Source organism: Orycteropus afer, unplaced genomic scaffold (genome assembly GCF_000298275.1).
Source record: "Orycteropus afer afer isolate SDZICR_OR568_19922 unplaced genomic scaffold, OryAfe1.0 scaffold00030, whole genome shotgun sequence".
NCBI classification, from domain to species: Eukaryota; Metazoa; Chordata; class Mammalia; order Tubulidentata; family Orycteropodidae; genus Orycteropus; species Orycteropus afer.
In genome coordinates, this window is record NW_006921617.1 from 4,366,738 (window position 1) to 4,378,807 (window position 12,070).

General features: G+C 39.5%; 1 pseudogene; it reads right to left on the reverse strand.

Annotated features, from left to right (window-relative positions):
* The window catches only part of LOC122149523, a 39,836-nt pseudogene extending 37,956 nt beyond the window's left edge, over nucleotides 1–1,880 (reverse strand).
* Between the last annotated feature and the right edge of the window lie 10,190 nt (nucleotides 1,881–12,070).

The window sequence follows — 12,070 nt, forward strand, 5'->3', positions numbered from 1 at the left end:
CAGTTCCAGGCTTCACACTGACCATCCACAGCAACCAAAAGAGAGAATTTTCTCAGAAGAGTGAGAAAACTTTTTTCCCAGAATGCAAAACTCTTATTTTTTATTCATTCATGCATTTGTTCGTTTGACTCATGTTTATTGAGGAGCTGTACACCAGGCACAGTTTTAAGGAGGTGGGATTCATCAGAAAACAAAACAAAAATTCTTGCCCTTATGAAGCATATGTTCTAGCAGTTATTTACATTTTAATTACTCTTGAGTTTCATTAGGAGCTGAGCTCTTAGGTTCTGGTAACTTCATTTTTCCCTGTTGCTCCCCTAGCCTTAGGGATAAAAGCTGCTTTCAGTAGTTAGTGATCTATGGTTACCTCAGTGTACCTTTTTTGCTTTTTCCAACTTCGAACATCTTTGAAACCTGTATCAATTGTTAATACGTAATTCCCTGTAGTATACCCACTTTGCTTAAAATAAGGAGTTTTGGCTACTAACTGAAAGGGTGAGGTTTAAGTCCACCCAGAGACATCTTGGAAGAAAGGCCTGGCAATCAATTCCTGAAAACCATCCATTGAAAACCCTATGGACCACAGTTCTACTCTGACACATATGGGGTTATCATGAATCCAAATTGACTCAACTGCAACTGACACTGTTTTGTTTGTTTGTTTCACATAATAAGTATGCATCTCGTTCCCTGACAGAACCCTAATAGATACAGTATGAAAGCCTATACAAAGATCTAGTTGCCACTGGAAAAAGTTGTAAAGGTGAGAGTGAATCCGAAGAAGGCAGCCAATAATCATTGTCTATAATCATTAGATTTTTTTTTTTTATCATCAGCTTAGAGACTTCTAAGCAAAAGGCCATCAGTCAGCAACACTAATAGAAATTTAGGACTGATTTCTAGAAAGGTGGGCCATATCTGGGCAAAACTGTTGAATTGACATCCGGGCATCTATCTGCATGAATTGATCTATGTTGAATGGAAGGAAACCTCTAGGAGAAGTTTTTGAGATAGTCACTGTATTAGTTTCCTATGGCTGCCATAACAAATTACCATAGAGCTAGTGGCTTAAAACAGCAGAAGTTCATTATCTCACAGTTCTTGAGGCTAGAAGTCCAAACACAGGATGTCAGCAGGCCATGCTTTCTCCTGAGGCTCTAGGAGAAGATCCTTCCTTGCTCTTTTCAGCTTCTGGTAGCCCCAGGTATGGTGGCACCATCACTCCAATCTCTGTCTCCAACATCATTGAGGTTTTTCCCTCTGTGTCTCTTTATCTGTGTCTCTTCTCCTCTTTTTGTAAGGACATCATTTATATTGGATTAAGGCCTACCCTACTTCAATATGACCTCATGTTAATTTAACTAATTAAATCTGCAAAAAACCTATTTCCAAAGAAGTTCAGATTCAGAGGTATGGGAAGTTAGGACTGCAGCATATCTTTTGAGGGGGACACAAATCGACATATAGCAGGCACCGAGAGGCAGAAAACATACCAGAGGAGGGGAGGAGGAGAGAAGGAAGATTGTAGGAAGATAGCATGGTAACTCCTCCTCAGCCCAGCCACATGGACTCGATCTCTATCCCATGGAGAGACAGAGGGCCAGTCACAGAGGACAAGAAGTGCTCCTTGAAGACCAGGTGACACTGGCTGGAGCAATCTCTGACTCTGTGTAGAACTCAGAGAGCTCTAGCTCATTCTTTTTTGGGCTCCACTCTGATCAGGCTTTCATTCTCATCATTCCACCAAAATGTTCTTGAAGAGATCACAAACGGCCTCTGTGTTGCCAAATCCATTGCTCAAATGCCAGTTCTCACCTTACTTCAATATCAGCAGCATCTGACATTGCTAATCTTTTGTGTTCTTCTCCAAAAGCTTGCATTTTAGCAACAGTCATCTGCTCTGAATAAATGCTAAGCAGCGAAAGGAAAATTAATCCATCCAATAATTTGACTAATGATGACAACAATGATAGCTAACATTTGTGAGCACTTACCACATGCTAGGCACTACTCTAAGCACCTTTTGTGGATAATCTCATTTAATCCTCACCATACTACTGTGAAATAAATACTATTATTACCTTCATTTCACAGATGAGGTACAGAATGTTTAAGTAACACAACCAGGAAGTGATAGAGTGGTAGAGTCTCCATATTTCCACAATTTCACCCCAAGAAACTCAAACTCTGTATCTGAATTTTTTCATTGCCATCCAGGTATTTAGTAATACCTATATTAGAAGGCATAGGGCCAGTGGTGGGTCAGTGATAGAATTGTTGCCTTTCATGTGACAGACTCAAGTTCAATTCCTGGTCAATGCAACTAATGGCTAGCTACCACTTATCTATTAGTAGACCTTCCATAATTCAAGTTGTTATGATGAGCAGAGCTTCAAGACTAAGAAAGACTAGGAAGAAAGTTAATCACAACAGCCTAATCTACAACATTTCATGGGGATGGTACAGCATTTCATTCCTTTCTGTATGGGGTGGCCATGAGTTAGGGGCTAATTGATGGCAACTAACAAGAACAATATAAAGAGAGAGAATTCAACTTAAGAAGGAGTGTTATTTGGATAGATTGTCACACTATTTTGTTTTCCCCACATGACTTGTCATAGCTAAGGCCATGGCTGGCTGTGTTGTACTTCAACCAGAGGGCTCAGAACATCAGCTACAGAAGCCAGAAGGGCCATTCAGTTGAGCAGGTAGGAGGTGGCCATCAATGTTCAAGAATCACAGAGCAGGGTAATAGGAAACCTCAGTACTAGATGATGATCTCATCAAAGGACAATGGAGGACTCTGTTGGCAGGTCCAGGGACCTGACACTAGGTTGAAGTTCAAGGTTATAACTCTTACCATGAGGAAAAAAAAAGGGGAGGGGCAGAACAATGTAAGGCAGTAGCCCTAAAGAGAAAGATTTCTCAGCAGACTGTAAAAATGGGAAACCAGGAGCTGTGAATACAGTGTAAAACCACAGGCTCCAGACAGGAAGGAAGCCTGTTTATCTTGCACCATCATATTCTTCACACAACCAAGCACAAAACCCATATAGTTTGGGACAAAACCCATATCGTTTAGGACAAAACCCATATCGTTTGTGACGGTTAATTTTAGGTGTCCACTTGGCTAAGCTGTAGTTCCCAGTGGTTTGGCCAACTATGTAGTCTAATGCAAACACCTTCCATAATGTAATCAGTCTGATGAAAGGGGAGTTTATTTAGGGTGTGTTCTGCCTTCAGGCTATCAAGAGATATTTTGGCAGAACTTTCTCTCTACTCTGCACTCTTTGCATTGCTTTGATCTGTGGATTTTGAGATACAAGCCTGCAGAAGTCTTCAGCCTGATGCCTGACCCGTGGATTTTGAACTTGCCAGCCCCCTGCAATCACATTAACTAATCCCTTGAAGTAAATCTCACTCTCTCTCTTTCTCTGTCTGTCTGTCTCTTTCTCTCTCAGAATGAGAGATTTACTTTAAGAGGTTAGCTCAATTGATTATAGATGATGGAAAATTCAAAATCCATAGAGATAGAAAGAGAGAACACTAGTTCTGTTTCTTAGAGAAACTTGACTAAGACACTGTTCAATGGGTCCAGCTATCTGATCTTGAGCCATAAGCCTGGCACTAATAGAATGTTCAAGTTCATATTCAGTAGATACTGAGCACAATATAGAAGTGCTATGCCAGGTTCTCTCTTGCTAGATCTAAGAGTGCTAGGCTAGGACTTCTTAAATGTCTCCAGCCTAAGGAAATATTAGTACTAAAGACTGGGTTGAGGCTATGCCTGCTGTTTGGGGTCTTAGCAGCCAAAAGAGAGGAATGTGATAGATGGAAACCAGATAGGCCTAGAAATATTCTTTCATCTTTCTTTCCATAAATTTCTTTCCCTGTGTTTCTAAAAGTCTGTGTAATTGCTCATTCAAGTCATACTGCTGACAAAGGCTGAAGGCTGACTACTTCACCCACCACTTTCCAAGTCTGATAAAAACTGATGGGATGGTCTGATATTCTTTGAATAACCTTAGCAATGGAAACAATTAAGATCAGAAACAGATTGTTTCCCCAAAATTCATTGCTTTTCCTTTGTGAATACCATTTATTTATTGATTCCAACCTGGCTAAAATGTTACTTATACATTTTTGACCCTTGTTGGAATCAAATGGCAGTACTTACAATGTTGAATGACATCAATGTTCAAACAAAATCAACCAATGGAAAAAGTGCCCATTCACATGCATACAGAGGCAAATTTTGTTCTTATTAATATATTGATGTCCTATTTTCCAAAAATGCAAAACTATGAATTAGATAACAACAAATTCTCCAGTGCTCTTGAAACACATTTTGCTTCCTTGTGACAATAGTATGTTTCTTGTTCTTGTTCTTTTATCATTCCAAGAACCAAATTAACTCCGCTATTGAAGCTTTACTTAAGTAAAGCTATATTATTATGTTATATTACATCAGTATATTATACTATATTATTGAAATTTTGTGTCACCCAAAGTATGGTATTGAGAGTAAACTAACCTTGCTCATTTCATTTCATTTTAACCTTCTCCTGTCCACTTCTTAGAATAAAAAACTTCACCATAAAGAATAAGGAAAGAAGAGAATAAGCCAAAGAGGTTAAATAAAAACCTGTACCAAATTTGAATTGAATATAACAATATAAAATCAAAATAAACAAAAAGGCTATACAAAAATTATTAGATGGTTGGAAATGTGAACACTGACTGGATATTTGATAATATTAAAGAATTAATGTTAGATTTCTTAGGTATGGTAACAACTTTATGGTTATATTTCCAAGAACAGTCTTTACCTTTTAGAAAATCATGCAAAATATTTTCAAACAAAATTATACTCCCTGAAATTTGCTTAATAATCTACAGGAGTGGGAAAAAAATGGGTTTTGAAGTCTGATGATGGGCATATAGGGTGTTTGTGATACTAGTCCATCTAATTTTTATGTGTTTGAAATAGCTTCAGTATAGGTTACTAGAGTCATACCAACTTGCCTTGTAGTTCAGGAATATTTTCCTCCAGAAAATTCTTTTCACATTTTGCAAATTAATATAATTCTTTCTCTTGAGTTCTAATGAACTACTATAGGGCTTCCCTCCACAGATTCACCTCATTCTTCTCTTTCACCTATGGGAGCAGAATCATACTGAATATATATAAGGAGGGCCAAAGTAGAGAGCAATTTAAAGATAATTCAATTAGATAAACAGTAAAACCTATGAGAGCCAGAACTCAGTGGGACTGCCTTGTTTTTCTGGGTTTTATAAGCTTTCAATTGTTGACAGAGTGCAGTCTTACCACACTCTCTATTAGTGGAAAATATTTGAGTTTACCTTCTCTGACATATTTCTGCCTTACACAGGTCCTGGCTTTTGTAGGTTTTACTGTAGTTGTTTTGTAGCTATAAAACATTGGACTATTGTTTGTTTGTTTGTTTTAATTTCCTAAGGAACTTATTGTCTATTATTACTCTTCAATATTGAAGAAAAACCGTTGACCACCGAGTGGCATAAGACAGCTCTCCAAAAAAATAAAAACCAAACTCATTGCCATCAAGTCGGATCCGACTCATAGTGATCTCTCCTTGAGTTTCCAAGGAGGTAACTCTACAGAAGTAGATTGCCCAGCCTTCCTTCCAAGGAGTGGATGGTGGGTTTGAACCGCCAGCCTTCTGGTTAGCAGTCAAATGCCTTAGGCACTATGCTACCAGAGTTCCCACTACAGCCCTAAGCCTGTGCATTTGGGAAAATGGTAATTTTGCAGTCTGCAATGTGCAAAATGCTGAGGGATATCACTCTGTCTTTCAGTGCACTTCCATAACTTTTCCTTCCAATACCCTTGGGGTTCCAGCAGTTAGCTTTCATTAAGAAAAGTATCTGGCAGAAGCATTTCTGAGTGCTAACTTCAGTCACTCTGTAGGGAAATAATAGCAGTAGAAATTGCTATCATTGGTTAATGCCTACTATTGGGCACATGATCATATTTTTTTCTTCATAACAATCCTGTGAAATAGATATAATTTCTATTTTATATATAGAATTTATGTTGAGGATGATTAAGCAATTTTTCCCCAAAAAATCAATTAACTAGTGATAAACAGAGGCAGGATTCAAATCCAGGTTTCACTCAATGGCAGGCCCATGCTCTCTCCACCATGTTGCACTTGCTCCCTTAAAACTTAAAGAAACTACTTGAGGATGGCACCCAGAGGCTAAATGTCACTGGAAAAATATGCAATCATATTCCCACTTTAGATTCATGACCTCAAATACTCAATGAGTACTCAACTCTTCAGGGAAATTTTGCTCCAATTCTTTACTTATAATGTCCATACCTCCACTCTCCTAAAAGACAATTTCACATCTTTCCTTTCTGCTCAGATTTTCAATATCCCCTTCCAACCCCTCTCTCACAATTGTTGACCCTTCCTCATCCTTCCTTGGCAAAATAAAAGCCATCCTAAGGGAATTCCATTTTCTTCCCTGAAACAAATCTATCAGTCTGCTCACATCTCTACAACTACTCTCTTCCCACTACCCTGTCACTAAAGATGACTCTTACAGTGCATTGTATCTCATCCTCTCTCTCCTCTGGAGGACCAAAATTCTCAGTGGTTTGACAGTTATATAATGATGTAATCATCCCTCATGATGCAATCTGATGTGATCAGCCAATCAGTTGTAAAGGGATTAGGGTGGGAAGCAATACCCTTACTCAAGTCACAGCTCTAATCAGGTAAGGGGAGTTTACCTGGGATGTAGCCTGCAGGAGATAAAAGGAGAGAGAAGTGAGCAGAGAGACCTGAATATCACCAAGAAAGAAGACCCAGAAGCAGAACGCGACTTTGGACCCAGTGTTCCTGTGCTAAGAACATCCTAGAACCAGGAAAATATACCAAGACACATGGAGATCTCCAAGGAACACCAGGCCCACAGATGTTGAAAGGAGACAAGGGCCTTCCTCCAGAGCCAACAGAGAGAAAACCTTCCCCTAGAGCTAGTGCACTAAATTTGGACTTCCAGCCTCCTAAACTGTGAGACAATAATTTTTTTTTTTTTGTTAAAGCCACCCATTTGTGACAGTTCTGCTATGGCAGCACTGGATAATGAAGAAAATACCCTTCCTGAAACACTGTCTCAGCCTCCATATCACCAAACTCCCCTGCACCAAGGCAGTAATGAGATGGGTATATTTAAGAAACAGAAAGCAAGCATGTCTGGGTAGTGTTAGACTGTAATGAGTGAAAGGAGAGTAGCAAGATATAAGTTTGGAATGCTCAGGAGATCCAGAATAATGTAGGACCTCATAGATGATGGGAAGAATTTGGGAGACGTTTAGAAGATTTTAAGAAGGGGACAAACGTGCTCTTAACTTGAGTTTTTAAAGATCACTCTGGTTGTGTGGAAAGTAGACCAAGTTTAGGAGCAGGGATGACAATTGGAAGACTCATGATGAATTTTAAATAAGTGTTTGTTGCCTTAAATTAATTGGGAAGAGGCAGGAAGGCACCAGGTAAGCAGAAATTTATAAAGGACCAAAAAGTGAAACTCCTAGTGGCAGATAAGGAACTCTTGGAATTAGTGAGGAGGCAATGTCACCCATGGGATTCTTACCAATACCAAGAGATTGTCAAGGAAGGCTTCTTGTCAAGATGTGGCCATGGAACAGATTTGCCCCTCTAAATGGCAAACAAGCTGCCTTCTTCAGCACCTGCAATTCCTATCGGACAATGTTCAGCAGCAGGGAGAATTTGACTCATTATCTCCCACTCTGTCTGTCATGTCACATTACTCTTCCAGCCCTGACAGAACACTCTAGAGGCATGATGCATTATGACTTGACACCAGTTATCCAGTGCTATACCTCATTAGAGGGAATAGTAAAGGCATGAGTGAGGAGTAAACCCACTTTGCACTAACCCAACTCCCTCCATGACTTCATTACTCTCTTGATCTTTTTGTGGTTGTCATTAGAGGCTCAGAGTTTTATGTGCTGGTCAATTTCCAAATGACAGCTTTTAGTGTCAAAGTGATCAAGGAGAGCTGCTTTCCCCTCCTCCCAGTGACAGCAGAAGACAATCACAGGAAATTGATCATGTTGGATAAACTCACCTGATCCTAAAAATGATATTGGCTTCATGCTCCAGGGCAGGGCAAAAACAACTGAAAAATAATTGCCAGTACACCCCAGAGGGAAATTCTTTCCCTTCCCCAAATTCAGCAATCAATCTAACCCAGTGCACGTGACTAAAAATCACTGCTGTAAAGAATGTAATTCCGTTTACACACCGAAACACCATGACAGTTCGGTTTGAACTGGGAGTCATTTTGTCTAGGTTTTCACATTTTTTCATGAAAGACTGTATTTGTAAGAGCAGCAAGAACATATAATACTAACATATGATTCACATCTAGAACAGAGTTCCCAGCCATCCGACTTAAATTAAGTAGTCTTTTGTCATGTTTTAATTATTCCTCCTCATTTTTTTTTTAAACTTATGTAGTTCATTGCAATGTTTTTTCCACCTGGGCTCTCAGAGTTGTATGTGTTAGCTGTTCAGAAAACACGTCATGTTTTGTATTATATTTGTTTTTCACATATAAAAAGTCTCTAGAATGAGTTTATTCATCTCTCTAGAAATGAGAGTCCAATATGACCAGTATGATTCAGAAAGAGGCTTTCTGTAACCTGGACAATAGTGTGCATTTCTTTACATTTCCTCACCAACTACAGCCAGGGCTTTTCATGTCTGTATCCTTTGAATTCTTAGCCAAGTGCTTCTGGGATAGGCACTTTGGAAAAAGTTGCTCCTGAAATTAGTGAAAGAGCCTGCATGCTGAGCTTGTGGCCCTACAGTGTGTGCTATGCTTCAAAGATCTTGTACTGATTATGGTATGTTGGTTTGTCATTTAAAGTTCTCAAACTTCTATAGCATAATCACCTGGTACTCATTTGTATATTACTTTATGTTTGATGTGTAGTTTTCCCTCTAAAATCTCTGCTCTCTTCTTCAAGGTGCTGAAAGACTAGAAATCCTCAGCCACCAAGCTTTCCTTCACAGGGCTGCCCGCCATGCCATTTGACTTTGCACATCTTGCCTGGGAATTGCCAACTAGGAGAGTGGCCCTGATCAGTGTGTAAGAAATCAAGACATTTAGAAAAGAAAGCTAGTGGGACCAATTTCCAGAACTGTGTTGCTCCATTATTTGAATAGTAGCTAGGTGATTCAATAACCAATAAACACACCAGAAACTCCAAAGATTTGCAACAAAAAGATTAATGGAGGGCAATAGAAACATCAAAAGACAAATGACAAGGTTGCCCAGTGCCATCCAATAACACTATCTACTTATAGACAGTATTTAGTTGTGTCAACATGATTTCCCATCTACAAATGGTCATTTGTTCATTTATCTACATAGTTGGAGTTGACTTGATAGCAATGAGTTTATCTATTTCTTTAAAGGGTTGAGTTTTTTTTCCCCCCTAAATCTTTTCCTGGATGTATATAAAAGGCCATAAAACTTAGAAAATAAAAACTGCAGTTGGAAATTATATGCTTACATTGTTTTTTTTATATATGATTTAGTCATATATAAAACTTAGTCAATGAAGCTTTTCTTTCCATCACCATAAACAGAAACTCAGTACAAGTAGTCCCTGACTTACAACAGGTTTTTGTTCCAACAATTCCATCATAAATTAGTTCTGACATAAGTCAAATATCTCTTTCCCCCCACCCCTTAGTTTTCATAGCCTGGTATACAGCAGTGTTTTGTTTTTAACAGGAAATTATAGCATTGAAAATCTATAAGTGAACATCTGAGAACAATACCATCAGCAAATTACACACAGCATCATTGTATGCAGTATATATTACTCATGATAAGACATAAGAAAAAGAAAAAAAAAAAAAAAAAGACAGTCATAAGTACAGTTCATCATAGCTTGAATATCCCATGAGTTGTGGACTACCTATACTTCATAAGCAAAAATCACCTCTCCTCGCTATCTCCTGTCCCTGATAAATACTGATAAACTTTAGCTTCTATACATTTACCTATTCTTGTCTTTTTGTATAAGTGAGGACATACAGTATTTGTCCTTTTGTGATTGATTTATTTCACTCACTGTAATGTCTCCAAGTTCCATCCATACTGGAGTGTATAACTAGACTTCACGTCTGGAGAGGGGGCAAGATTGCATCCTAGTGAGACAGTCCACCCAGTCCCTCTACAAAGACCTGAGAAACCAAGTGAAACAGATGATAATCCTAGAACTCTGAACATAAAATGGAAAGATAAATAACTATATAAAACACTTATTGGAGAAAGAAATAGAATATAAATCATGATCAAGGAGAAAGATGGAGCAGAGGCCTGGCACAGCATGGTCATTTTGGGACATAGTACACAACTTCATGGAACCCCCAATAAGACAGAGACACAGTGTAAATAAACCCAGAGTAAAGCAAGATGAACAGAACATGAACTAAATCTAAGAAAGTTAAGTTCAGGAATCAGCCAAGAACTCCAATAACATAGGTGACTACAGAGCAGGAAAGGTGGCAGTAAATAAGGATAAAACCATTCATTAGTAGTGGTCCCTAGTCATTTGGATTGGGAGCACATGAGGAGGGAAGGCCTGCAAGGTGGCAGCTGGAATTGTTTGAGTCTTGGTGGCCTCCTCCCTTGATTGAGTTGGGGCAGGAACCAGATAACCAGCTGCAGTCACCCAAGAGTTCAGTGGACCCACTCCAATAAATGATGGCCAGAGAAATACACACTTCCATCTTCCCCACACACACCTTCCTGGTGACTAGGGGTGAGGACCCACTCTGCCCCCACCAACCCAGTGGCCATTGATGTCCTCCATGCCATACCTCCTCTATCCAGTTCACATGCTTCTCTGGTCACTAGTTAGCAGCATTGGATAACATCCCACCTGCACACCTTCTCACAGTCCCCCAGCATTCCTTGCCGCAGAGAACAGGATAACACTTCCATTGACTGCACACCCCATGTTTGCTGCCTGCACTATTGACAGGGCATGCTCTTGAAGATCACACACTGTACATCCACAGCCTCTGCAGTCAGAGATGCACACTCACAGGGAGCACATGCCACATGACTTCCACATCCATGCTTACATAGATCATTCAGTGAACACCTGCTGTGTCCATGGTCAGGAGCATGTACTCATGAGAATCACACACTAGATGCCCATTAATCTCCACTGTCAGCAGTACATATTCCCACAGATAGATAGAATGCTGTGTGTCCATCATATTAGAAGCATGTTTTCCTTCTTTTTTGTCTTCCACCTTTGTTTGTTCATTTTCTCCCACTTCCTTTTTTCGTCTTCTTTTTTTCTTGTCACCTTCTCTTCTCCTTTTATTTTTTTCTGCCCCAACCAGCAGGAGGCAGACATGTGTCACCACTAGTCAGCCACACCCACCACACTTGTCACTTGCTGTACCATCCAACAGACAAGTGTGACCATCTGCTCCTGCACCACTGGCTCAATGAAAGACAACAGACAAAATTTTCTCACCCCACCCACAGCTGCTACACACAACCAATGAACAGAGTCCTGTGTCCACACTTCCACACATTACCCTATCCACCAGGCAACAGGTGGTGAGTGCCCCAGTGCTGCTAACTAGTGACCAGAATAGCATGCCCACCCTATCTGCCATATATATCAAAACAAAAAATCAAGGTGAAATAAATGAATGTATAATCAACAAATAAATGCAATAACACCACAATGTGCCTGAGACAACAGACCATTTCAAATCAAACAAAGAAACAGGACAAGATGGCTCAAGCAACTAACCAACATAAAGAACCAGGAAACCTCACTGAGGAAGAAATGGCAATGGAACTACCTGATAAAGAATTCACAAGATTTATATAAAGGGTCTTACAAGAAATTAAGGAAAACACAGACAATACCCTGGAAGAATTTAGGAAAACAATACAAGAGTAAGATGACAGAAGAAATAATAGAAAACTAGAAACCATACTTGGAAGGAAG